Source organism: Protopterus annectens, chromosome 2.part0 (genome assembly GCF_019279795.1).
Source record: "Protopterus annectens isolate FY-2018-M chromosome 2.part0, PAN1.0, whole genome shotgun sequence".
NCBI lineage: Eukaryota > Metazoa > Chordata > Ceratodontiformes > Protopteridae > Protopterus > Protopterus annectens.
In genome coordinates this window covers 1,321,391,832-1,321,418,412 of record NC_056728.1, presented here as the reverse complement: position 1 = coordinate 1,321,418,412, position 26,581 = coordinate 1,321,391,832, and the positions used below count along the sequence as shown (strand labels likewise).

Here is a 26,581-nt window from a genome sequence, read left to right as displayed (position 1 = left end):
AAACTGGACACTATCTATGACAGTTAAACTATAAATTTATAAATACAGCACTAAACAGGCCCACTGAGAAAAAAACTGACTATAAGAAAATAGAGATTATTAACTCTAAATAGGGCTAAAAAGGCCCACACAAAACAACTAAGCCAACAGGGCACTAACTATCAGAAACTACTGATTCTATTATTAAAATTTTTAACACTAACACTCAAACTGTCTATATGAAAATATCTAAGAGAAAAAAAAGAACATTTTTATCAAAACTTGCTATTTTTTTTCACAAATGGTCCGAGCTAGCTGAATCACCGAGATCTCTCTTGCCGTGGCAAACTAGATCTGAGGTAATTCTAGCAGTGCATTGTGGGATAAGGGGCTTGGTCTCGAGCTACCGGCAAACCTTGAGCTTTGCTATCGGCCGTGTCCGAACCGAGGATCAGCTCCGAACCCATCAGTGAGAATAAACAGCGAGATTTAACAACTTCACATCACTCCCTTTCCATGGCTTCTGACCCAGCTAAATTAAACAGAATAAATAAATGCCTTTGTATGGTCATCTTTATCAGAAAATGCAGCTTGTATGAAAATGTATTTTTGCTCAAACACTCTCCAGTTCTCTGCAATATTAGCATCAAACACTAAAGGTCCTGGTTTTTGAAATCAGTCTACCATGCTGAAAAGGTATGTACAAACATACTGAAAATATGGCCCTTAGACTCATACATGAACAAACTTTTCTCAGCAATTTGCAGTAGCATTCAAATGCACAATAAACTCTTTGAAACATTTTGCTTTGCGAAATATGGTCGGAAATGACTGTATTTTGTGAAATAACTGTACTGTAAATGCACAAACATGCGAATACTTCATATACTTCTTATAACTCGGATAGCCTTATTTAATATGAAAAATATGTGCTGAGGGAAAATGCAGTCGGTTCCCTTTATTTTATTCGTTTTATGCAATTCGGACTTTATTTCAAATATTTTCTGTAGTAATTCAAATAATCTTAGCAATACTGGACATTTTGATTAATTTTAAAATCATTTAGAGCATATCGAACTTTTCGTTTTATATTTTGTGAATGAGAACTTATTTGAGCAGGTTTTAACATTTGAAATTCGTTTCTGACCTGTTTTGCGAATTGTGCCTTTATCACAGTTGATCCACTCCTCTATATTCCTCCAGTGATAGCCAGATGTCACTCTAATTCAAGCTGGATAAATTGGAATTCTTTATGGCCATTAGTCGGTTGAACCATGCCTCTTTTAGCACCACATCCCATTTCTGATACCATGTCACTCATCCTTCTATGCAAAGATGATGAAGTAGAAAAGGTACTCTGTTTAGATGCTTTATTATACAGAAAACACATCAGGATGGATAGCAGCATCATAAAATATAAACAAAATGAATAACAGACAGACCTTACACACATACATGTTCACATCTTAACAGCTAACTACAAAATGGCAGTCCAGCTCGCACATGCTCAGTATTTATACACTTGTGCAAGCCCATGGATAGCTTCTTAAAGGTACAAACACACACACTGAGCTACAGCCATGTTTAACAGTAAACTGAACAGGCTATCTAGACACATGATGACATAGTGAGAAATAATAAGCATCCAATGCAGCAAGTCTCCTCAAAGATCAACTGACAAAAGGTACACTTGTTATCTACTGAATCTGACTTTTATGGGGCCCTATGAAAATAAGGAGTAGTATGGAAGAATCTCTAGCACAAGAAATTTGAACCTTCTTGGGAAGCTGGATTCCAGGGAAAACAATGGCTCAGAAGACTGAGTCCTAAAATCCAGAAGGTGCCAAAAAAGGCTAGAATCCTGGATTCAAAATTTGAAACAATTAGACAAGGTGTGACATGTTAATGAAGAACCCATAGCAAATTCGACAAAGGAGATGTATCTAAAACAAGTAATGGAAGAAGCCATACTGCTAATGGAGTGACCTTTGATAAAATCACCTTCCAATGGATGACCTGCTCTCTGTTGCTATCAGTCCACTTGAAGACCGCTTGCTTAGCTACTGCAACCCTTCCCTCTCTCTGGAACAAAGGAGATAACCAACTGGTCTGTCTTCTTGAACTTGCGTACCTTAAACCCTGACCTGAAAAAGCAAATCCAAGGTATGAATGTCTCTCTCTTGTCTTAGGTTCTCTGCCCATAAAGAGGACAGCATTTTTGAGACCATTTTTAGGAGAAAGCTTGGTTCAGTATTAAGGAAGATGTGATCCTTGTAAAAAAACAGATACTATTCCCTACAGATTAAGGTCTGCAGCTTGGAGAACCTTTAATGACAACCAAGAACACCATCTTATAAAAAGCAGACTTCAATGAATCAGCTTAGTTATGGGTAACCTTGGCAGTCATTAAGTTAAAGCTTTGAGGAGAAGGAAGTTTCTTCAAAATGAGTAAAGCAGCAAAACCCACTTAAGGAACTGCTTAACCAGCTGATGTTGGGCTATTTTTCTGCCTTCCATAATAAGGTCATGATGTGCAAAGCTAGAATAACCATGCCCCACAACCATGGAAAAAAATTATCCCCTAGAAAAATAGGTGCCTGATAAATATCATGATTGCTACAAGCTAACAGAATGAGATAGTATAGGACACTTCATCATCCAAATGGACAACCCCTTCCACATAGCAGAAAATTTCTAGTGAGTGGAAGGCTTCCTGGCAGTGATCAGTCACTTCTGACACTCACACTATGTGCATATAGTGGGAGTAGATGATAAAAAGGAATTGACAAGCCCTGAGGTAGCTTCCACCAGCAGATATGGTGGGAGGAAAGAAAAAACAGACCAACCAAGCCCTGAGGCACAGCATGATAGTACCCTATCTGATGGGGTACTTCCACAGTTTGCAATAATACAGAGCTTTCTACATGGTCAGGGACCCAAGAGCCTAAAACCAATATCCTTCTGTGCCCCAGTGGTAGAGCACATATGAATTTTCTTTATAAAAAATATTTTTACTACACAATTAAGCATAATCCTTGCAAATAATGTGACAGCCACTACCACAGCACTCCCACAGAGACTGCACCTATAACTGTTACAATATTCCATTCAGTTAAATTATATTTTCTTAACAACGACATATGTAATGTCAGCCCAGAAATACCATCTTAAAAGGTGTCTACGCATCAAGTAGTGAATTGATAATTTTCATTAATTCAGATATTGACAAACTATTTACAAGGGATCAGGTCAAGGTCAAGATCAGGTCAGGGATCAAGCCAACACATTCTGGCTAGGCTTATAAATGCCTTCGGGCAGATAGCGTAGTACCAACCTATGAACCTATAGGTAACCAAAAATTATGATACAACTTGCTGCACCCATTGTTACATTTGTCTAATCATTTCCAAATCCGTTTATAGAACTACTGTGTTCTTTTGTGATATAGCACGTTGCCAAAGTTTCACATATACCCAAATAATATGATGAACCTGTGCTCAAGTCATCCGCACTCAGTCCTTATCATATTTCTCTCTTAGACTCCACTTTTTACCTAGGAGCTTATTCCTTTGTGTGTGGCTCCTCAACTCAAAAACTCTTATCTCATTTATAGTTCTTTTTATTTCTACTGTTTTGGGACTCTTTTTCTGTTTCCATAGTTAAGTTATAGATTTCTTTGTAGTGCAGCCATATGATTAGTAGTTTTTCCTCTATCCCAGCTCAGCAAAAATCATCTCTCTGGTAGGATTTCATGTTTGTCCCTCCCCCCACCACAATATTTTCCAAATCCCTTTTAAATTGCTGCAATTCTTTATACTCCCCAAACATATATTCCCATGTTCCTTGTTCACCTCAGTCACATCTCCAATACTGTCCTCACACTTCTGGGAACATTATTCTGATCTTATTAGGAGTACAGAAATAACTCTGCAAGTATTTCCATGCAAACATTCGAAGATATACAGAGCTGGGGGCATATCTTGGAAGTATAGCGACTTTTTCCCCATTCTTTTTTTTCAAACACCTTAACCGAATTATCACTTGTGACATAGGCACATTTACATTCATATAAAAGTAATCAAACTATATTAACATAACAAACATTATACTTCACATATATTGTTATATATCATGTCAGATTCTCAATTCCCCTTTTTGCCCAACACTGTTCGGTAGTCAAACTACTCTGGTTCATTTCTTTTACAACTCTATATATTTTGCATATCTGTTTGTTTTGTTGCAGACTCCGATCTAGCCTCCACCAGTACGTCAATTAACAGTAGCATCCTAATTTTCTCAAGGCATCCTCCTCTATACTCCATAAATTCGGATACCAATCCCAGTTAGTCCAGGAGATCATATTCAACAAGGTTAAATTTTGCTTTTGCAGACTGACAACTCTTTGCTTTCCCTGCCATAACCATTTGCTTCCAGTACTTTGGGGTTGTTGTTTTTTATCCTTCAGATATCTGATGCTCTTTCCTTGTTTTTCCCTTTCCCTACTCTTAGCTTATTTGAGTACAGCCAATTTCTGCCAGGACCTTATGGACTTAATTTCAGTTTCTAGGTCCTCTGCATGCATTTCTTAAGAGTTTCACTCACATTCAGAGGGTTTTCTATGCACTGCCACATCTCTAGGCTCACTGTTCCCAGCAATAACTTAATGTGGGTGGAATAATCTCTTCCACTTTGCTCTAAATTCTTCCACTTGCATCAGGCACGCCACCCTTATCTCTGTTGCCTGAAATAGAACTTTAGGTCAGGCATGCCCAATCTCCTCTCCACAACTGGCAGGGTTATACTGCCCCACTGGATTCTTTCAGCCTTACCTTCCCAAAAAAAAATTAAAATTCCCTTCCTAGTCATCTCCATAATGCCTCCTTGCGGCTAAAGATGTAGGATTCAACCGTGTATAGTATTACTGGTACTGCAAGCATATTTAGTGCCTGTATTTTGTCGTCTTCTTTCATGTACATCATTCCCCACTTCCTGATATTGTTTTTTGCACCATCTCATCCCTCATCCCGTGTGCCACTTGTCTGACATCCTGCCTAACCCACACCTTCTAAGCATTTCAACCTCTGATGACCTTGCAATAAAAGGAAATTCCAGCACTATAAAATTTGCTCATATGGCCTTTGTTTTATTGTATACCCTGCAATTTTTCCAAAAGATCAGAATTTCCAGAACAGATTCCATAGATTCTTCTCTGGGTTTGAGATGCATATAATAATGTGGATGGCAAAAAGAGCTACTTTTCCTGCAAATTCCTCCATTTGTATCCCTCTATGTCTACTTGCCTAATTTTCTGCACCAATGGCTCCAAATACATAGCAAACAGGAGAGGAGATGTGGGCACCCCTCTCTTGCCCTTCTTATGTCCACATCCTTTGAAATGCCTTCCACACACTTCATTCCAGCTGTAGAACCCCTATATACACTAAATATAACTTTTAACCATTCTGGGGAACATCACAACCCTTCCCTTACAAACCCTCGTCACCTTCTGGAATATTTTTTCAGCATACAGTACAATCAACAATAATTTATTTCCCTTATCTGCTGTATTCTTTTGTGATACAACATCTGTCTAGCCTTTCCCAGGTTTCATATATACCGGAATAATATATGTATTCTGCCTTTTCATGTACCGACTTCATGACATCTACCATCCCAAACACTTTCATATACTTTTACAGGTATACACCCCTCAGACTCTTAGGCTCCCTTGAGACATCAGTGTTGCAAATCATATTCCATCCCACATGATTATTACAATAACCTGCTGCTGTGATAGTACCTGTCAATGTATTTGTTTAATATTTATGATGCTTACTTTTGGGGGAAAATTAACTGCTGCCAAAGCAACTCTACCTTCCTCTGACCAACACAACCATTCCTTGCCTCTCTCTCTCTCTCTCACGTCCACCTCCTGATAATCTTTTTATCAAAAACAGCACCTCCATTTCTTGCTCCATTTAGACTTGCACAATAACCTATTACCTGAGTAGTTGTGATCAGCCTTTCGCGTTTTTTCAGTATTTTGATGCATTTCCTGCAGTATCTTTTTTTCATTTCCTGTAGAACCTTAACGCTTTTTCCAACTTGGTTTTGTTTGTTAGTCCATTTACATCTCATAATGCAATTCTCATAGGTCAGTACATTAATAAAAGCTTCTACTAGACTGCGTATCTAAGGTTTTATGTTTGTGGTGTCCACCAGGCTTATTCCATTTGTCTCTAAATGTCTCGCTCTCTTTTTTTTTTAATAAGAAGCATTTTTATTCCAGTCTGACCATCTGTTCTCATAACAAAAACATAAACAATTTCTCTAAACCTGCTCCCCTTTCCTTCCACTCAACTAATTTAAGAACTACGTACAAATCATTACACTGATTGAACTCTTCCTCATCTTAAGCTACTGTTCTGAAATGGCTGCACATTAATTTTTCCCCATACCACACTTAACTAATCTCTGCTCACTTGGCTGACCATTTTTTACCTGTCCTAAATTCCCTTCTACTGTAAGCACCACCTCCTTCAATTAGTTCAAACTTTCCCATGCCAATAATGCCACTTTCCTAAATGTGCTGTCTGTCTGGGTTACAACAAACCTTTTCCCCCCTGAATTCCAATGCCCTGTACCCAAACTATAGATCTAATTAAGATTTTCTCATAACTTCTGCCAACCACCTTGTTTTGATCTCACCTGCATTTATGAGTTCTTCCAACTGGCCAGTCTGCTTCAACCTTATCCTTACTCCCATCTGTATGATTAAAGCTTACTACTGCACCTGCCTGCATAATAGTAGTTACACTCCCTCTCATGGAGACAGACTTCTGTTTCTACACATAAAAGGTTTGAATACTTAACAGTCCCCTCTTTGACAGCTTGAAGTGGAATAGCAGTTTTGAATGCTGGATTAATACTTGCAGCATGCACTCACACCAACTTAACTTCCTTATTTTCCATTTAGAACCCTGCCCAATGTGTACCTTTTATTTTCTATATTCCCTTCAGTGACATTTACAGATGTAACACAAAATACATACGCCTGTTCCACCCCTGCTGCACAACCTCAGAGGAGTTGTTTAAACAGTAACCAAACCACACTGACATATACACAAATAAATTAGTTCAATTCTTTTAGTACAAACTTGAGTTATTGAAACACAGTCTATCAAGCTCTCATTATTCAGTCCGATCAGTCTGCCTCCATTCCCAGTTCTACTGAGTTATCAAGAGGCACTAACTCCACAACACTTTTTGAATGCTCCTGCATTTTTGTCTTTTCCACCATTTTCCTTTGAAATGAGGGGAAGGATTTCTCAAACAACCTCTTGTGAGTGCCTCTGCATTTCCTGTTTTGCTTTTTGTTAGCTAGTTCACCCTGTCCTTCCTTCCCACAAGGACTCTCCTTCTCCATTTGTGTCTTCCTCAGACCCTCCATTATCTGTTCAAGATCTAACCCACTGAAAAAAATATCTTAAAAATTGTCAGGTACAACAGTTTAAATTTCAAATGCATTTCTCTCCACTTCCTTACTGCAGGTAAGAAAGTATTTTTCATAATTCTTGTGAGCACTGGATAGTAATTATCTACATATACCCTGGTGTCCCCAATTTTATGTATGGAAAGAACTTGCTCTTTTAGTGTATATGTTCTAAATTTCACTAGCAATTGTCTAGGTTGCTTCCTAGAACCACTTCAGGAGAAAGTTCACCCTTTATGCCCTTTGCGTATGTATACCCGCTGGTAGGATGCCTGTCCATTCACTCAGGAATGTTTTCGTGAACTCCAAGCAATCTTTTCCCCCTAGCTTCTCAGGGATGTGTGAGAAACATGTACTGTCCCTGTGGACAGATCTTTTAGTTCTTTACGTTTCTAATTCATCTTTTCACGACACACCTCCAGTTGCACTATTTTTTCCTTTGTGGCTTTATCAGATGCCTGTAGGCTCTTTACAGCATTAGATTGTTTTGAAAGGGATTCCTCCATTTGTTGCATTATTTTATCATTTGCACTGATGTAATCAGAGAGGGAGAAACTGATATGGATTTGTTTTATTTTTGTCTCTAGTGAAAAAAGAAGCTATGTACTCACCATAACATTCCATGTGTTGTCCAGCTCGCCTTCATTCTTTACTGGTAGGGTTTGGAACTGATCATCAGTTCTGACTCTTCCACTAGCTCGTGGCTAAACCCTGTCCCATGATGCTCACCATAACGTTCCATGTGTTGTCCATCTCGCCTTCATTCTTTACTGGTAGGGTTTGGAACTGATCATCAGTTCTGACTCGGCCTAATACAAAGCTCGAGTTCTTCCACTAGCTCGTGGCTAAACCCTGTCCCATGATGCTCTTGGACAGTTTCCCAGATCTTGTTTGCAGATAAAGCTACTTAAAGGTCACTGAATAAGTGATAAATCAATGAAGAAGGTCAAGGACATTAATACTCAATTTTACCAGCTCAGTCCTCCAGGAACAAAAAGCTGGGGGCAGGAGGGTGAGATGCAAGTATGAAGGTGAGATGGACAACACACATGGAACGTTATGGTGAGTACATAACTTCTTTATGTGATGTTGTCCTATCTCGCCTTCATTTTTTACTGGTTGGGATAGCATCCCTAGCACCATCTTTCTTGGGTGGCTCAAGGGAGAATATTCTTCAGAACACTGGACCCAAAAGAGGTCCTGTTCCTGGAGACCAAATCCACTTTGTAATGAGTGATAAAGGTATGAGGTCTTGCCCATGTTGCAGCAGCACAAATGGGGTCATTAGGCAATCTCGCTTTAAAGGCAGAAGAGGTTGCAATGGCTCTTGTAGAAGGACCTTTCACTTTATGAGAAAGTTCTTTGTTTTTTGATTGGTAAATAAAGGTAATACAATCTGACAGCCACTTTGAAAGTGTGACTTTTGACACAGGAACCCCCTTTTCTGAGTCTGAAAAAGATACAAATAACTGGTCTGATTTTTCTGAAATCCCTTGTTCTATGTAAGTAGAAACGTAACTGCATAAGTACATCCAGGTGGTGCAGCATATATTTTGCTTTGGTGCCATAATTAAGATAAAACCAGGTAATTCTATGGATTGATTCAGGTTAAATTCTGAACATACTTTGGGTAAAATGGATGAGTTTGTTCACAGGGATATTCTATCTTTGTGGAAAAGCATGTAGGGGAGCTTTTTAGACAGTGCTTGCAGCTCTAAAACTCTTCTTGCAGAGGTAACAGCTATCAATAGAATTGTTTTCCAAGTAAGATACTTGAGGTTGCAGGATGATGCCGGTTTGAAAGGGGGAAGGATCAAAAATGACAAAACAAATTTTAAGTCCCATGGTGGTGGAGGGACTTTAACTGGTGATCTCAATAAAAAGAGTAACTTTCAGAAAGGCTGTGCAAAGTCTGTGGGACATGATGTTAGGGCCTGATTCTCCCAAATGAAAATTAGACATTGCTGCCAGCTGGACCTAAATAGCAGCTGCAGCTGCCCCTTCATTAAACAGTTTTGCTAGGAATTCAAGAATAGAAGCTATTGGGACAGAAAAGGGGTCAATGTGATTATTCAGGGCCCAAGAAGAGAATCTCTTCCATTTGCTTTTATACAACCTTCTTGTCGAAGCGTTATGGGATGAGATCAAAATATGCTTCACTGACATAGAAAGGTTAGGGAGCCTGGCTATGGTTGGAATTGGAGCAGCCAAGCTGTCAACTTGAGGGCTTAGAGGGAGGGGTGGAGTTTCTCTGATGCATGGGTCAGGAGGTCTGGAACTGGGTCCAGAATCCATGGCTCCTCCTGGAGATGAGGCCACAGGAAGGGGAACCAGATCTGACGAGGCCAGTATGGGGAGACAAGTATTAAGTTCCTTCCCAAGTGACTGGCTTTCTGAAGAACCTTTGGAATCAAGGGAAAGGGAGGAAAGGCATAGAGGAGACCTGATGGCCAATTGTGAACAAGTGCACCCCCTTGGTGACTCCTCCGGAGGGGGGATCAGGGCAAAGTAGCTGCTGCATTTGATATTCATGGACGTAGAAAAAAGGTCACACCAAGGCTTGTCCCACTTATGGAAAATCTCTTCCGCCACTTCCTGTTTTAGGGACTTGTGAGGCATCAGAATCGCTCTGCTGAGCTTGTCTGCCATCATGTTGGATTTCCCCTGGATGCGTGTTGCTATCAAAAAGCATTGAGAGGAGGTTGCCCAGTGCTATACTCTCATGGCCTCCCAAAATAGGGGGCAAGATCTGGTTCCTCTTTGCTTGTTTATGTACCGTACAAATGGCATGTTGTCTGTCTATATTGCAATAGTTCCTAGCAGAAGAGAGTCCTGGAATGCTTGCAACACTAAAAGCACTGCTCTCATCTCTAGGACATTGATCTGTAAATAGGCCTCGTGGTCCTGACCAATGCTTTGAGCTGTCCTTCCCAGAGAATGCCCCACCCCCAACTGGGAAGCATCCGTGGTCACTGTGGCTAAAGGTTGGGGGGAGAAACAAATGACCTAATGTTACATGAATGGAGAAAAGCCACCAACGAAGGTCTTTCTTGTAGGATTCAGTTATCAAAATTTGGTGGGACATGGGTAATTCCTGCATGGACCACTAAGTGAAGAGTAGCTACTGAAGTATTCTCATGTGCAGGCATTCCAATGGAATCAAAGTAACTGCAGCTGCCATGGTTCCCACTATTTTGAGTATTGTTCTTGCATGTACTTGTCTTTTGGAAAGAAGGTTTAGGACTTGGTATTGTAGGACTTCAACCCTTTTGGAGGGGAGTTTTGCCATCATATTTCTTGTGTCTAGATCTGCTCCTATAAAGACAATACGCTGAGATGGCAACAATGCACATGACTCATAGTTTACTGCGATTCCCAGGTGAGAGCAGATATGTAAAGTGGTGTCTCTCTCTTTGCATAGTAGATGCTCGGTGGTGGCGGACAGGACACAGTTGTCTAGGTATGGAAACACTAGGAATCCTAGGTGTCTCAAGTGAGCTGTGACTACTGCCATACACTTTGTGAACACTCTGGGGGCTGTAGTGAGACCAAAGGGCAGAGCTCAAAACTGGTAGTGACCGTCTCCCAGCCGAAAGTGCAAATGACTCCTGGATCGCCTGTCCATCTTTATGTGGTAGTAAGCATCCTGGAGGTCTATAGAACACATCCAATTATCTTGTCCGAGAAAGGGAGTACTGACTGCAGTGTTACCATCCGGAACTTTGCCTTTCTTACTGAGTTTTTAGTCTGCTGAGATCCAGGATGGGTCTCCACTCCCCTGTTTTCTTTGGAACTAAAAAGACCCTTGAGTAAGTTCCGGATCCTATTTGGTCTGCAGGGACGGTCTGGATGACTCTCTTTTCTAGCAACTTTTGCATTTCTAGGGTTGCCTGTTCCCTTTGACTGGGTGGAACATCTGGGATGTTTTTTTATGTTTAGGACGGGGAAAGAAAAGGGTATGGTCTAACCTCTGGATATGATGCTTTGTACCCATTTGTCTTTTGTTATTTTTAGCCAGGCTTCTGGATACAAAGATAAGTGACCCTCAACTGCCTTCAGAGATGGACAGGCGGGCCTCCTCTCAGGACTGCTGAAAGGGCTTACAAGGAAAGATTCCCTGTCGCCCTGATTTTGTGGACCCCTCTGTCGTGTGGCCAGCATCTTCCATTACTGCTTCCCCCTCTGCCCCTGGGGGAAGAATCACCATGTATGCTCTGGAAAGCTCTCTGGGATTTTCAGAACCACATTTTTCCTCCCTTTTTATCCTTACGATAAGGTCTGGTAGGTAGGGAAAAATGGACTCCTACAGCAGAGAGAGTTTTTCCTTCTTTTTCACACCTGGTTAGTGTCTCTAACTTTTGGCCCAAACAGGGATGAGCCATCGAAAGGGGCGTTCACAAAAGAAGATTTAAAGGGCCCTGCAAAGTCACACAAGCACATCCAGGAATGTCTCCTTAGGGAAATTCCTGAACCTGCTGCCCTACTCGCTCCATCAGCTGCATAAGAAATGAGTCTCATGGAGGAGTTGACAACTGAATTTAAGGTGGAGAGCTGACAGTAAACCTTCTCTGATACCCCTTTAGCTACTGAACCTTGGAGAGTATCTCCTAGCTCCTTCAGGAGATTTCTCTGAAGTCTGGTAAAGTGGGTGAGATAATTCAGCGATCTGAGTGCAAAGGTCACTGAAGACAAGGTGCGATTTCTGTATCTATCCATCGTACAAGACTCCGTGTTCAGCGGATGGACAGAAGAGGACATCTCAGAAAGTTCCTTCTTGGTGGCCACCACCACCACCATAGCATCTACTGGGATACCTTTCGTGAGAAAAGTCTTATCTGTGGGTGAAGTTATGAATTAGTTTGGCTTCTGGGAAATAGGCTCCACTGAATCTGGAGACTCCCACACCTTTCGACAAACTAGGTCCATCAATTTGTCGAAAGGCAGAGACACCCAAGTGGTGGAAGAGCAAGATCCAAAAGCCTTCATGTATATAGACTCCTCCTTAGAAGGGTTGATGGACTTCCAGCCGCCTCTCTGTTTAAGAATCTCCACTATGTCTGTGAAGGAGACATCCTCAGAGGGCAACCGTGGGGACCCTTCTGACTCGAGGTCTGTATCGGATGTGATGGACTCCTCTGGGGAGTCTAAATGCTTCCTCTTGCATAGTCTCTTCGGAGGGACCTCTTCAGAAGGGTATTCTGGAGAGGTTTCGGAAGTGAGGGATTCACCCAATGGGGCATCTGAGGCTTTGGGTCTGCATGTCTGTGTGGATGCAACGGTGCCGAGACAGACACTGGTGCCTTTGGGGGAAGAATGTCTGCACCCGAGAGAGAAGCTGTCTGTGGAGACAGGACTCTCCTCATCATCTTGAAGGTCCCCTGCCCCTGATCCGAGGAAGTTCCCGGCTCCGAAGAACCAGAAGGCATCCCCAGAACCAAGGGGGTTGGGTCAGAGGATGAAGCCCCAAGAAGCAAGCTTGGATCAGACAACTGACCAATCCGACTCTCCTCCCCGGACTCGACCGGAGAGCATCACCTTCTAGACCCCTCGAGTTCAGACTAACAGAGATTGTTGGAGCAGTAGTTGGGCCCAAAGATCTTGGTGTAGGTCTCGGGTCCAATGGTTCCACTACAATCCACTCCAGACACTCTGGCTCTGAGTTGTGATCGGATGAGGAATTGGAGGAGGGACCAGTTCAGAATCCCTCTGGGTTGGAGCTGACAAGAGTTTGGCCACCGGGGTGTCCTTAACAGTCTCTGCACCACACGATCCACATCATCATCAGACAGGCTCCTGGAGGATCGAGAGGAGGGAGTAGGAGATCTACCAGGTTGAAGCAAGGGTGATCTCAAAGTTGGAGAAACCGGCTCCGTAGATGAAACTCCATTGGCAACAAAACTACAGGAGGAGCCAAGGAAGTAGGTTTTTCGGGCTCAACAGTCTTTGGGTCTGACGATGACTCTTTTGTTAACTTTTTTGTCTGCTCCGAATGAGCACTAGCAGAGGATGACCTGTTTCCCCGACTTCTTAGATCTGGAAGATGGGAATTTTGATGATTTAGACTAACCCTGACCTTCTTCAATTGCTTCTGAGAAGGGGGTCTTTAGTAAACCTCTCAATATCAGCTACTTTTTTCTCACAAGCAGCACTCTGTGACTGAATGAATATGGTACATGATTCCTGTAAATGGACTGTGTCAAGGTAGTACACACAAACAGTGTGACCATCAGTCAACAACATTTTCTGGTTACACTTTTTGCACTTCTTGAACACAGAGGGTTTCGTTTCCTTAGGTTCCTTTGACATTATGGCTTACAATATCAATAACAACAACTATAACAGCATAATCAGTAATTGAGAAAAATATATATACATTTTTTTTAACAAGAATCAACTAATCATTGCAATTTAGCCAGAGGAAAAAAAGGCAATTCTCTAAATTAAACGAATCTGCCTAATATAAAGAGAAATTACAGAAAGGAGGAGAAGGCCTTCTAAGTTAAACTGGCCAACAGTAGCCCTCTAACTTAAACAGCTAACCAGGCAAATAGAGGGGAAAAAATACTTAAATTTCAAAGCTCTCTAACTTAAATGAGCTTGAATAAGGTAACTAAAGGAAGCACTCTACTAAAAGGGGCTTAGAAAGGTATAAACTTTAGCCGGGATAAGGAAAAGAAAAATGCCTAGAGAAAAAAAAATGACGGCTAACAGCAAAGAACCAACAGAAGCGAACACACTAACTAAGCTCAAATAAATGTACTAAACACTAGAAATCTTTATAAGTATTTTTTAACTACAGTTATTCAAAAAGTAAGGAAAGAAAATTTCTACTTAGCCACAGCCAGAATGGAGGAGCACTCTATCTTGTTTAGTGGCAAATGAGATCTGGGGAACTCTCCAAGAACATCATGGGACAGGGTTTAGCCACGAGCTAGTGGAAAAACTCGAGCTTTGTATTACGCCGAGTCGGAACAGAAGATCAGTTCTGAACCCAACCCGGAAAGAATGAAGGTGAGATAGGACATCATCAAATCTACTGATTCACAATGACCTTTCCCCATTGTATGGAAAGCTTCCCACAGTTCCTTAGCTGTAACCTTGCGGCTTTCCTTTTTTCAGACTACTGTTTGTAAACCTGTCTTTTTCCACAAACTTATCCTCTCTTTTTTCACTCTGGAGGAAGACATCAATTATCGGCCAATCTCTCTGGGCGCTCCCATGTTCTAAAACATCGGATTGTGGTCTTGTCAGGGGCCAAACATTTTGTGTTTTACTCTGCTGACACCATAAGGGAAGTCCCAACAAGAATGAATGTTGATCCCTCCTGTTAAAGTTTTACAGTGAGAGAAGGAGTTGGATGAAAGAGTTGAAAAATATATATAGGAATCTCCCTTTTCAATGAAGAGAAAATGTATCTACCATCCTGACCCATTTACATAATCACATTTACATAATCAACAAAAGCAGAAATGAAGGAAGACCACATTTTCTCACAGAGTGAAAAGTTTAATCTCATAGGCAGCCCACTCTAGCAAGACCCTGACGAGATAATACTCCTTTATCCTTGGCTTCAACAGAGGGCTGGAGTTATGCCAGAAGGCGTCTTTCAGCATACTCATTCACTTCTCTTGGGAAGTGAACAGTTGTAAGTGATACCTCAGTGTATGGCTCACTGCCAGACTAGCATCACCTCTCTGCAGAGAGGTACAAGCATATTGTTTTTTAATGTAACACAACATGGCCTGACTGTCAAGGGACTCTGATCTCAAAGTGAGAGGATGATGAAAACTGCCCTTATCTCAAGCAGGTTTATGTGAAACCATTTTCCTGGCATCTCCACTTTTCTCTCAGCAAACAAAAAGACCTGGTGAGCTCTGCAATTCACTAGTGGGTTTCCTTATCGGGCACTGCAGTATGGTCACATACAGGAAAGAATGATATGGACCAATTCTAGAGTTTGGCAACAGAAACCTGATATGTAGGATGGCTTTGTAGCCACTAGCACCTCAGTGCTTAATGCAGTATGCTCATTCTCATCTCCAGGCATCTAAAGGTAATGGTGAGAGCTGTAACTACCACAAGACTCAAGACATGCATATGATGTCATCTTTAAACCTCTGTTGCAATCTCACACAGACTGCAAAGCCTTTGACTTTTTCTGGGACCCTTCTGTGAATAGGAATAACCAAAACTGAACAGTGTCTAAATATGTCCCGATAAAGACTCTCTTATGAACTGGAACTAAAAGGGACTTTTCCCAGTTTATGGTAAACTGTAAGAAGAAAAGCATCCATGTTATGGCCACAACCAGGGAGCTCCCTGAAGAGGCTCTCAATGAAATGACTGCCTTCTGGTAGCATTCCTGTAGAGGCCACCCTAAGGCAGTCATTCCAGTAAGGAAAATAAGAGAAACAACTTTATTATATTAGGTGATCTATAAAAAAGACTCAACTTGATGTGTTTCTATGGTATTTAGCACCTTTTACTTTCCAGATGTGCACAGATGTTTAAAGCATGGCATGACATCAAGCATCATAAAGCCCATGGATTTCTCCATTCTCAGCACTTTGCCCTTATATTTGTTGTTTGTGTGGAGGGGAGACAAGCAATTAACATTAATAGAACAATAATGATGCAGAACAAATCAGAATGTAAGAAAATACCACTACTGTTGGTAGGTCTGATGCAGCAAAAACATTTGATAAAGTCAGCTGGAGATTTATGAGCAGGACAATGGAAGCATTTGCATTCCTTGATAGAATAAGGTTAATGAGAAGGATACACAAAGGGGCAGAGGCAAGAATTAAGGTGGTAAGTGTCCTCTCTAACAAGTTGTATTTTAACAGAGAAACCCAGGCATGCATCTTCTTTCCCCTTTGTTTGCTTTATATTTACAGCCACTGATAAGAAAATAAGGGACTCACATATTCAAGGCTATAACTGACATGATAATAAGAAAATAAGAAGTTATGTACTCACCATAACATTTCATGTTTGCTGTCCATCTCGCCTTCATTCTATGTTGGTTTTGTTTGGAACAGAGTATTGGTTCCGACTCGGCCTAATTCAAAAGCTCGAGAGCTTCCAGTGGCTCGAGGCTATGCCTTATCCAATGATGCTCTGGGAAGATTACCCAGATCTTGTTTGCAAGAGAAAGCATAAATATAAAATGACAATAAACAACCTGTCTAAATGAGACACAGAAGGGAAACAGAGACTGCATAATCCAATTATAGATCTAATAATCCGCCCGATCCTCCAGGAGTGAAGGAGGGGGAAGGAGGGCAGGACGCAAGAATGAAGGCGAGATGGACAACAAACATGGAAGGTTATGGTGAGTACATAACTTCTTAATGTTGTGTTGTCCTATCTCGCCTTCATTCAATGTTGGTTAGGACAGTGTCCCTAGCACCTTCTTTCTTTTTTTTTTTTCAAAGGAATAAACTCTTCAGAACAGTGGACCCAAAGGAAGGCCTGTTCCGAGAGGCCATATCTACTTTGTAATGAGTGATAAAGGTATGAGGTCTTACCCATGTGGCTGCTGCACAAATCGAATCCAAACGGATTGCAATAGCTCTTGTGGAATGGCCCTTCACTTTGCCTGGTAATTGTCTGTTTTGGGAGCTGTATGTGAACAAAATACTATCTGTGAGCCATTTTGGGAGTGTTACTTTAGGGAATGGCAATCCTTTCTTTTTTTTCTGAAAAGGACACAAATAATTGGTCCAATTTTCTGAAATCGTTAGTTCTATACATGTAGAAGCGCAACTGCCTATGTACATCCAACTGGTGTAATCTATATTCTGCCCTATTGCCATAGTTTGGGAAGAACACTGGTAATTCGATAGATTGATTTAGATTGGTGTCTGAGCACACTTTTGGAAAAAAGGAAGGATTAGTATGCAAGGAGACTCTGTCTTTGTGAAAAATTACGTAAGGAGGAAGTACGGATAGAGCTTGGAGTTCAGACACCCATTTAGTGGAGGTAATGGCCACCAAGAAAAGTGTCGTCCATGACAAAAATTTTGTGTCACATGATGATGCGGGTTCAAAAGTGGACAAAATTAAGCAGGCTAGAACAAAGTTTAGATCCCATGGTGATGGAGGTTCTCTGACTGGAGGTCTCAGCAAGAAAGTCCCTTTTAGAAAGGCCTTATAGAGTTTGTGGGACATGATTTTTAGGCCCATTTCCCAACTGTGAAATTTAGAAATAGTGGCTAGATGGACTCTAATTGTAGCTGCTGCATTCTTGCTAAAAAGTTTAACAAGAAATTCTAGCACTGCTGTAATGGGGGCCGTAAAGGGATCTATATTGTTTTTGCAGGCTCAGTGTAAAAACATTTCCCATTTGCTTGAGTAAAGTTTCCTAGAAGATGGCTTATGAGAAGAAATCAATATATGTCTAACTGCAGGGATATGTCATGGAGCCTGGCTATCTGTGGAACTGGAGCAGCCATCCTGTCAACTTTAGGGTCCTGATCGATGGATGGAACTTCCCCGACGAATGGGTCAGATGGTCTGGGACTAGGACCAGGATCCATGGTTCCTCCAGGAGATTGAGCCAGAGAAAGGAGAACCAAATCTGTCGAGGCCAGTATGGGGCAATGAGAATTAAGGTGCTTCTCAAAGTGTTGGCTTTCTGAAGGACCTTTCGTATCAGGGGAAAGGGAGGGAAGGTGAAAAGTATCCCCAGGGGCCAATCGTGTACGAGCGCATCCCTCAGTGACTTCCCTGGAGGGGGAATCAGGGCAAAGTAGCTGCTGCACTTGGTGCTCATGGACGTGGCGAAAAGGTCGCAGCAGGGCTGGCCCCATTTGCAGAAAAGCTCTTCTGCAACCTCTTGTTTCAGGGACCACTTGTGAGGAATCAGAATAGCTCTGCTGAGTTTGTCGGCTATCACGCTGGATTTCTTCGGGATGTGCATTGCAGTCAGAAAACGTTGAGACGAGACAGCCCATTGCCATACCTGTTGTGCCTTCCGACATAGGGGGTAAGATCTGGTTCCTCCTTGTTTGCTTATGTACCACAACACTGACATGTCTGTCTGAATTGCAATAGTTCCTATTGGCAGAGAGCCCTGGAATGCTTGCAACATGTACATCACTGCCCTCATCTCTAGGACATTGATATGCAAGTGGTTTTCATGTTCCTTCCAGATTCCTTGGACAGTCTTTCCCAGATAATAAACCCCACACCCTATCTGAAAAGTGTCCGTGATCAGTGTGGCTGTTGGTTGTGGAAAAACGGACGTTCTGTGGTCAACTTAGTTGTTTGAAGCCACCACCGTAGGTCCTTTTTGCATGACTCTGTGATAATGACCTTGTGTGACAGTGGTAGATCTTGCATGGACCACTGGGAGAAAAGTAGCTACTGAAGGACTCTCATGTGTAAAAGCGCTAGAGGTACTAAAATGATAGCAGCTTCCATGGTGCCCAGAACCTGTAAGACAGTCTTTGCTTGAACTTTTCTTTTAGATATTAAGTTCTTGATTTGACAGTGTAGGGAATGAATCCTTTCGGGGTTAAGTTTGGCTGACATTTCCTTTGAGTCTAATTCTGCACCTAAGAATATAAGACGCTGTGAAGGCAACAAGGCAGTTTTTTAAAATTTACTGTAATGCCTAGCTTGGTACAGAGATGGATGGTTTCGTCCCTTGCTTGCACTAGTAGATGCTTGGTGATGGCAGTTACAAGCCAGTTGTCTATGTATGGAAACACACAGAATCCCAGGTGCCTCAAGTGAGCCGTGCATTTGGTGAACACTCTGGGGGCTGTAGTGAAACCAAAAGGCAGAGTTCAAAACTGGTAATGACTGGCTCCCAGCCGAAAGCATAAGTGTCTCCTGGATCGCCTATCCATTTTTATGTGGTAGTACGCATCCTGGAGATCTATCGAAATCATCCAATCGTCTTTCCCCAGAAAGGGGGTATTGACTGCAGTGTCACCATCTGGAATTTTGATTATTTTGACGGACTTGTTTAATCTGCTGAGATCCAAAATGGGTCTCCAGTCCCCTGTCTTTTTTGGAACTAAAAAGAACCATGAGTAAGTTCCGGATCCTACTTGGTCTGTGGGGACATTTTGGATGACTCTTTTTCTAGCAACTTCTGTACCTCTAATGTTGCTTGGTCCCTTTGACTGGGTGGAATATCTGGGACAGATTGTTTCTCCAAGGGCAGAGTGGAAAAGGGTACGTAATAACCTCTGGATATGATCGTTTGTACCCATTTGTCTTGTGTGATATCCAGTCAGGTGTTTGGGTACGATAAGCTTCCCCCAACTGCCTCCAGAGAGGGACAGATGGGCCGCCACTCAGGAGCACTGAAAGGGCTTTCCAGGGAAAGAATCTCTGTCACCCTGGTTCTGCGGACCCCCTCTACCGTGAGGTTGGCATCTTCTCCCTCTGCCTCTGGGGAAAGAGTCACCACATGCATCGGGAAATACTCTTTGGGATTTGCAGAACCACATTTTCCCTCCTCTCTGACCTTAGGGATAAGGTCTAGTGGGGGCGGAAAACGGATCCCTACGGCAGACAGAGTTTTTCCCTCCAGTTCACACTTGGTCAGGGTCACTTTAACTTTGGGCCCGAACAATGACGAGCCATCAAAAGGGGCATTAGTGAAGGAAGACTTGAAGTGTTCAGCAAAGTTACATATACGCATCCAGGAATGTCTCCTTAAGGAAATTCCTGTAGCTGCTGCCCTACTCACTCCATCGGCTGCATATGAAATCAGTCACATAGAGGGTTAACCACTGAGTTTAAAGTGGAGAGCTGAGAGGAAACTATCTGAAACCCCAGCAGCTACAGTACACTGAAGGGCATCTCCTAGCTCCTTATGGGGATCCCTTTGAAGTCTCGTAAAATGGGTCAAGTAATTCAGCGATCGAAGTGTAAATGCCGCTGAAAAGGTATGCTTTCCATATCTGTCCATCATCCGAGAGTCTTTATTCACTGGATGAACCAATGAGGAAGTTTCTGACAACTCCTTCTTGGTGGCCGCCATCACCATAGCATCTACTGGGACACCTTTGGTTAAAAATTCTTTGTCTGTGGGTGCTGTGAAGAATTTGTTAGGCCTTCTTGGAACAGGCTCCACTATCGGGACAGCTCCATGCCTTACAAACAATCACATTCATTAACTGGTCAAAAGGTGGAGACACACCCAAGAGGTGGTAGGGCGCATCCCAAAAGCTTCCAGGTAGACTAACTCATCCTTAGAAGGATTGCTGGACTTCCAGCCACCCCTCTGTTTCAGAATCTCCAGGATGTCGGAAAAGGAGATATCTTCAGAGGGGGACCGTGAGGACCCTTCTGAATCATCTAGGTCAGTGTCTGAGGTGATAGACTCATCCAGGGAGTCTATGTGCTTCCTCTTACACAATCTCTTCCAAGGGACCTCCTCAGAGGGGTACTCTGGTGAAGTTTTGGAAAAAATAGTCTTGCCCGCAGGGGCTTCCTGGGGCTCAGGGGCTCTGCACTTGGGGGGGGGGGCGCTTTTGGGGGAAGGGTACTTGAATCAGGCAGTGGAGACATCAGAGGTGACAGCACTTTCTCCGCCAGCTCAAACGCCCCCTCATCCCACTCAGAGGACATCCCTGGGTCCGAAGAACTGAAATACCGTCCCCAAAGCAGAGTGGTTAGCTCCGAAGCCGATGTAGGAGATGAGCTCAACCACACTGAAGCCCCAAGAGGTAGAACTGGCTCAGACAGCTGTCCGATCTGACTCCCCTCCCCGGACCCAACGAGAGAGCATCGTCTCCTAGACTCTCCAGATTCCAACGGAACACAGGTAGTCAGAGCAGATGTTAGAACCGATGATCCTGTTGGAAGTCTCAGTTCCAACATTTCCACTATTATCGGGCCCGAGCCCTCTGGCTCCAAAGCCACCGATCGGGTCGGAGGAGGAATCGAAGAAGGGGATGGTGCCTTAGTCAGCTCCAGTTCCTTATGGGTTGGAGTCGATGGGATTTTTGCCAGCACCGGTGTACGAAGTAGTCTCATCACCACCCGCTCCACGTCAGCATTGGACAGCTTCCTGGAGGAACAGGGGGACAACGAAGGTGATCTCACCCTTTCTCGGAGCGGAGATCTCAAAGTCGGAGTAATCGGCACCAAAACTGGGAACCAACTCTTGACTTGAAACTCTATCGATTCTGTAACTATAGATGGAGCCAAAAAGGTAGTCTTTTCGGAGCCAAGAGCCCTTGGTTCAGAGATTGGTGATTTTGCTGTAATTTTTTTAGAGGGTTCCGAAAACGGATCTGAGGCTAGAGTTCTTTTTCCCGACTTCTCCGAATTTGAGGAAGAAGGGAATACTGAAGAAGGTTTGGGGCTCTGAGACCCTTCTAAAGCCTCTGAAAAGGGAGCCTTCAGCAATCTTCTCACAAATAGTTTGCTCTTGCATTCAAGAAGTACTCTACTGTTAAAAGCATGGCAAAAGGCACAAGATTCTTGCAAATGAAGGGCACCCAGGCAATAAACATAATTGGTGTGCCCATCTGTGAGATTTTTTGGCTGCATTTGTCACATTTTTTGAACCCAGACTGTTTGGGTTCTTTCTGATCCTAAGACATGTCTGTAGCAACAAGAAAAAACAGAACCAATCCGAAAAAGTTTTTTCAACTTTGTCATCTCACAAAGTAAAACTGAAACAAGCAATCTCCTACACTAGGCAATCCTACAAAAAATATATATCTATAAAATATAAACTGCAGCTTCAACCAAGAAGCTACGAACATAAATTTATGCAGAATCCAGGCAAAAAACACACCACACTAACTAGACTACTGAAAAGCCCTTTTTTTTTTTTTTTTTTTTTTTAATAAACTTAAAAAACACACAACCAACCAGGAGGGAATGCTGAGCACAACCAACATGCAGGAGGGAATAATGACAAACAAATGGATCCTCCTCACAACAAGAAAGGGAACACAAGGGGAATGTACGGAACTGGCCCTCTACGTTAAATGGGCCACTCGGAGCCCTCTAACTTAAAAGAGCTCCTTAAGGGGAGGGAAAGCTCTCTAACTGAAACAAGCTTGTGGCGGGGGATAGGGAACTTGACAATACAAACAGAAGGCCTGACGAGAAAAAGGACAATGGCCAATAGCACAACGGGATGGAGAAAACACAGACCAAAGCCTCTAAAACACTAGCTAATGCCTAAACAGAGTTTAACTATCAAAAATTTAACGTTAACCACAACAAATACAAAAAGTCACATGATCTGCTTGAGTGGCAAACGAGATCTGGGTGATCTTCATGGAGCATCATGGGATAGGGCATAGCCTCAAGCCAGTGGAAGCTCTCGAGCTTTTGAATTAGGCTGAGTCGGAACTGATGCTCAGTTCTGAACCCACCCAGCACAGAATGAAGGCGAGATAGGACAACACAACATGTTAGTTTTATTTGCAGATGATATTATTTTGTACTTGATAAATCCAGAAAAGGACAACTCAGTGATATAGTAGAGCCTGAGACGGTCTGAAGTTTTTTAAGGATATAAAATTAATGAAGATAAACCAAAGGCTATAGTGGTAAACTATGTACCCACACATGAATTGGTACAGCAGTACAAATTTTATGGGGGCACAAGATGAAGTATTTATCTGTATGGATTAAAAAGGATTCTGTTATGGTAGCCAAGGATATGTGGGAACAGACTAAACAAAAGACGAAACAAAAACTGAAAAAATAGAAGATCTTGATTATGGATATGGATAGTAAGATGCAAGCAGTGAAAATATATTTAGCCCCTTTGATTTAGTACATCGGTCAGACATATTTATATCAACCACTGGAGAAGTTGTGGATGATACTTAATGAGTTTAAGGGATTTATTTGATTGGGTAACAGGGCAAGAGTTAAGTCAGACATTTTGATCCTTCCCATAGAACAAGATGGTTAGGATTACCTGATTTGAATGGATACTTACAGATATGCAGTATATTCATATGCACAATGCAGGCAAAAGGTTATAAATCAAAGTGGAAATGGATGACAATGAAAGTGGGGGGGTGTTTGAGAAATAAGGATAGCAGAATTTTGGATGCACATGCTGAAGGAGAATATGTTCATAATATTCTGTATGACTGCTGTTAAAGTTGCAGAAAATATTCTAGGAGCTAAGCCAACACGGGAATGGAAAAAGGAGATCTTGCCAACAGGGATGACTGCAAGCAGGGGTATAAAATACAGGCAAGAGGAGGCTGGAATTTGTTGGAGAAAACTGGCAAAGGAACCAAGGTTTGGGAGCAAACATCTTTGGGGGGATAACTAATAGAGTGGGATGAGGCTAAGCAGAAGGTTGGACTGCAGGTTAAAGACTGCCTTCCCTACCAGGGACTGATGTCAGAGTACATGCAAAAAGAAAGGGATGGGGGGTGCTAAGAGAAAGACCAGCTCTGGCAGAGTTATTAGCTGATTCTAGAACAGAAGCGATTAAATAAGGGATAGTTAGTAGCACGTATCAAACATTGCATAATAACTGTAAGAATCGATTAGAGGAGAGCAGAACGTCAGTTTGCAAAGGAATAATGGGAGGACACCTGTAGGCTCCCAAGTATGTGCCAACATCCAGACAGTTATGCATTTTGGTTAGAAGTGTTTGCTTAGGTATTTTTACTCCCCATGCAGACTTCTGAAAATTTTTACATTAGCAGGCACCAAATGCTGGAGGTGTGATGAAAAAGCGGTAATTCGGAACATTTTTTTTCAAACTTTAACAAGTTGGCAGATTTTATAAATTCTCTACAAAATAGAAATTCTGTAAGAAATGTTGGGAGAGCTAATGGTTGTAACTAAGGAATTGATTCTTTTGAGCTGGGACACAAGAGCTGAATTTTCTATACATACTAAGGTCTTACTAAAGTTAATGAGATTGGCTGCCAAAAATGCAATTAGTAGAAAAACTAAATAAGTACAAGAAATTTGTTGGAACAATAAATGCAGAATAATGAGTATGAGGAAGAAGAGGAGTGAGGTTTAAAGAAGGATAGGAATTGACCAAATTATGCAATGGTGGAGTCAATAATTATTGTTAAAATAAAAGAAAAAAAAATTTGTAACTCCATAAACTTTGACAAAGACACTTATCAAGACCTTAACAAAATATATCAGACCCCAATTCTGAGAACCGCTGCCATTATGGCCAACTCCCAAATGTTTTCACTTTGAATTTTGTCTTTGCATAATAGCCCATGGTTACTATATCCAACCCAGATACTACACGAGCTGTGCCATAAGGGCCAAGGGCCAACTCCCAAACATTTCACAGAGAATTTAATCTTTGTATAATGGCCTGTGGTCACTACACTCAACCATGATACTGTAGGAGCTCTACCCAAAGGGCTATCTCCCAAATGTTTTCTCCAAGAATTTTGCCTTTGTATAATAAAAGCAAATTAAACTTGAAGAACCTTGTTGTGTAATAACTTCAAACTACTGAAATAACCATCTGTGTTGGACTTTGGCTTTAACATCCCCTCCACCTCCAAAAGAGCTGTCCTTGCATTCTAAGGACCACTTACTAAGCGGACCACTGTCCTTTCTCTTAACAGTTTACACTGTATATGCCACTTACTTAGTCTTCCTGGCTGACAGGTTTCTGGATTCAGGAAATGAAAGAACACCCGTTCAACTTTGTACTGCCCTGCTAATTGCTTTGTATTGGCTATAAATTGATTCTTCTGTTATAATTTTACCTGAAGGTGGGAGAGTCACTGTAGTAGAATGTATTGCTAAATATCCCCTCACTATTCTCTCCTCCTTTACTTCCAACTTTCTACACAGTGCAGGTATGTGTCATGCATTATTACATTTCTATTTGTTCTAAGACTGTGTAGAATACTGAAAAGAATTTGGTAGTGTGTTGTACTTGTATCATTTTCATTCAGACTGGATAAGCTTTATATATGTTGAGCCTGTGCCCTTTAACAAGTACATTTTGTCAAATTCTGCCATTTTTATATATAACACTCTTTTGATATACTGGAATATATTGGTTAATCCCACAAATGTAGTTTTATACTACGTTTATCAGTGTAGTGCTATGTTATAACTTGCTCTATACAGCACTATATATACACTGTATTACAGTAGTGCTCTATCAGTATACCTCCTGCTAACCTCCTTCCAGCTAACATTCAGAATTTTTTTTACCATCTCTCTATCCTTGTACTTGCCCCATATTCTCTTGCTTTGACTCACTATTGTCCTTCCTCCATCTCCTTTTATAATAAATACTAATTTTACTGCTCAGTATAATAACATTTTACTAAACTTTTTTTCTCTTTTCTTTCCTTTCAGAGCATGTGGTCACTGCATCTGACCCTGACACTGCAGGAGCTTTGCCATATAGGCCAACTCCCACACATTTTCAATGAGAATTTTGGCTTTATATAAAGTAAGCAAATTTAAGTTGAAGAACCTTGCTATGTATCAACTTCAACTAGTCAAATACTTATCTGTGTTGGAAAATGGCTTTAATACCCCCTCCCCCACCAAAAGAGCAGTCCTTGCACTCTAAGGACCACTTACTATGTTGGCCACTGTCTATTCTCTTGACCAATAATTACACTGTATATATCCATGCATCCCAAACCCCTTTTCCCATTTTTACACATTGGGTTGGGGTGTTACTTCAACAGTGACAATCAACTTAGAGCCAAGGTTCACACCACCAGGTGGCTAGCCCTGCCGCAGCTGTTCTTCCATAACACATACTCACACGCACACTCATACCTATGGCCAATTCAGTGTGTCCAATCTACCTAATGTGGGAGGAAACAAGAGCACTTGGAGGAAGCCCACGTGAACACAGGGAGAACATGCAGACTCTGCAGAGATGGCATCCTAGCTGAGAATCAAACCAGAGTACCTCTTGCTTTGAAGCGGCAACTCTAATCGCTGTACCACTGCGCCACCCTCAATAGTTTGCACTGTATATGACAGCTACCTACTTAGTCTTCCTGGCTGACAGGTTTCTGCATTCAGGAAATGAAAGAAAACCTGTTCTACTTTGTACCTCTCTGCTAATTGCTTTGTATTGGCTATAAGCTGATTACTCTTTGTTATAACTTGACCTGAGTGCAGAAACTTTGCTTAAACCCA

At 41.9% G+C, this 26,581-nt stretch overlaps 1 protein-coding gene across 3 annotated transcripts in view; it reads right to left on the bottom strand.

Moving 5' to 3' along the window:
• SLC30A9 (solute carrier family 30 member 9) overlaps nucleotides 1-26,581 on the bottom strand; it is a 1,654,027-nt gene that overhangs the window by 324,115 nt on the left and 1,303,331 nt on the right. The window lies entirely within an intron of this gene.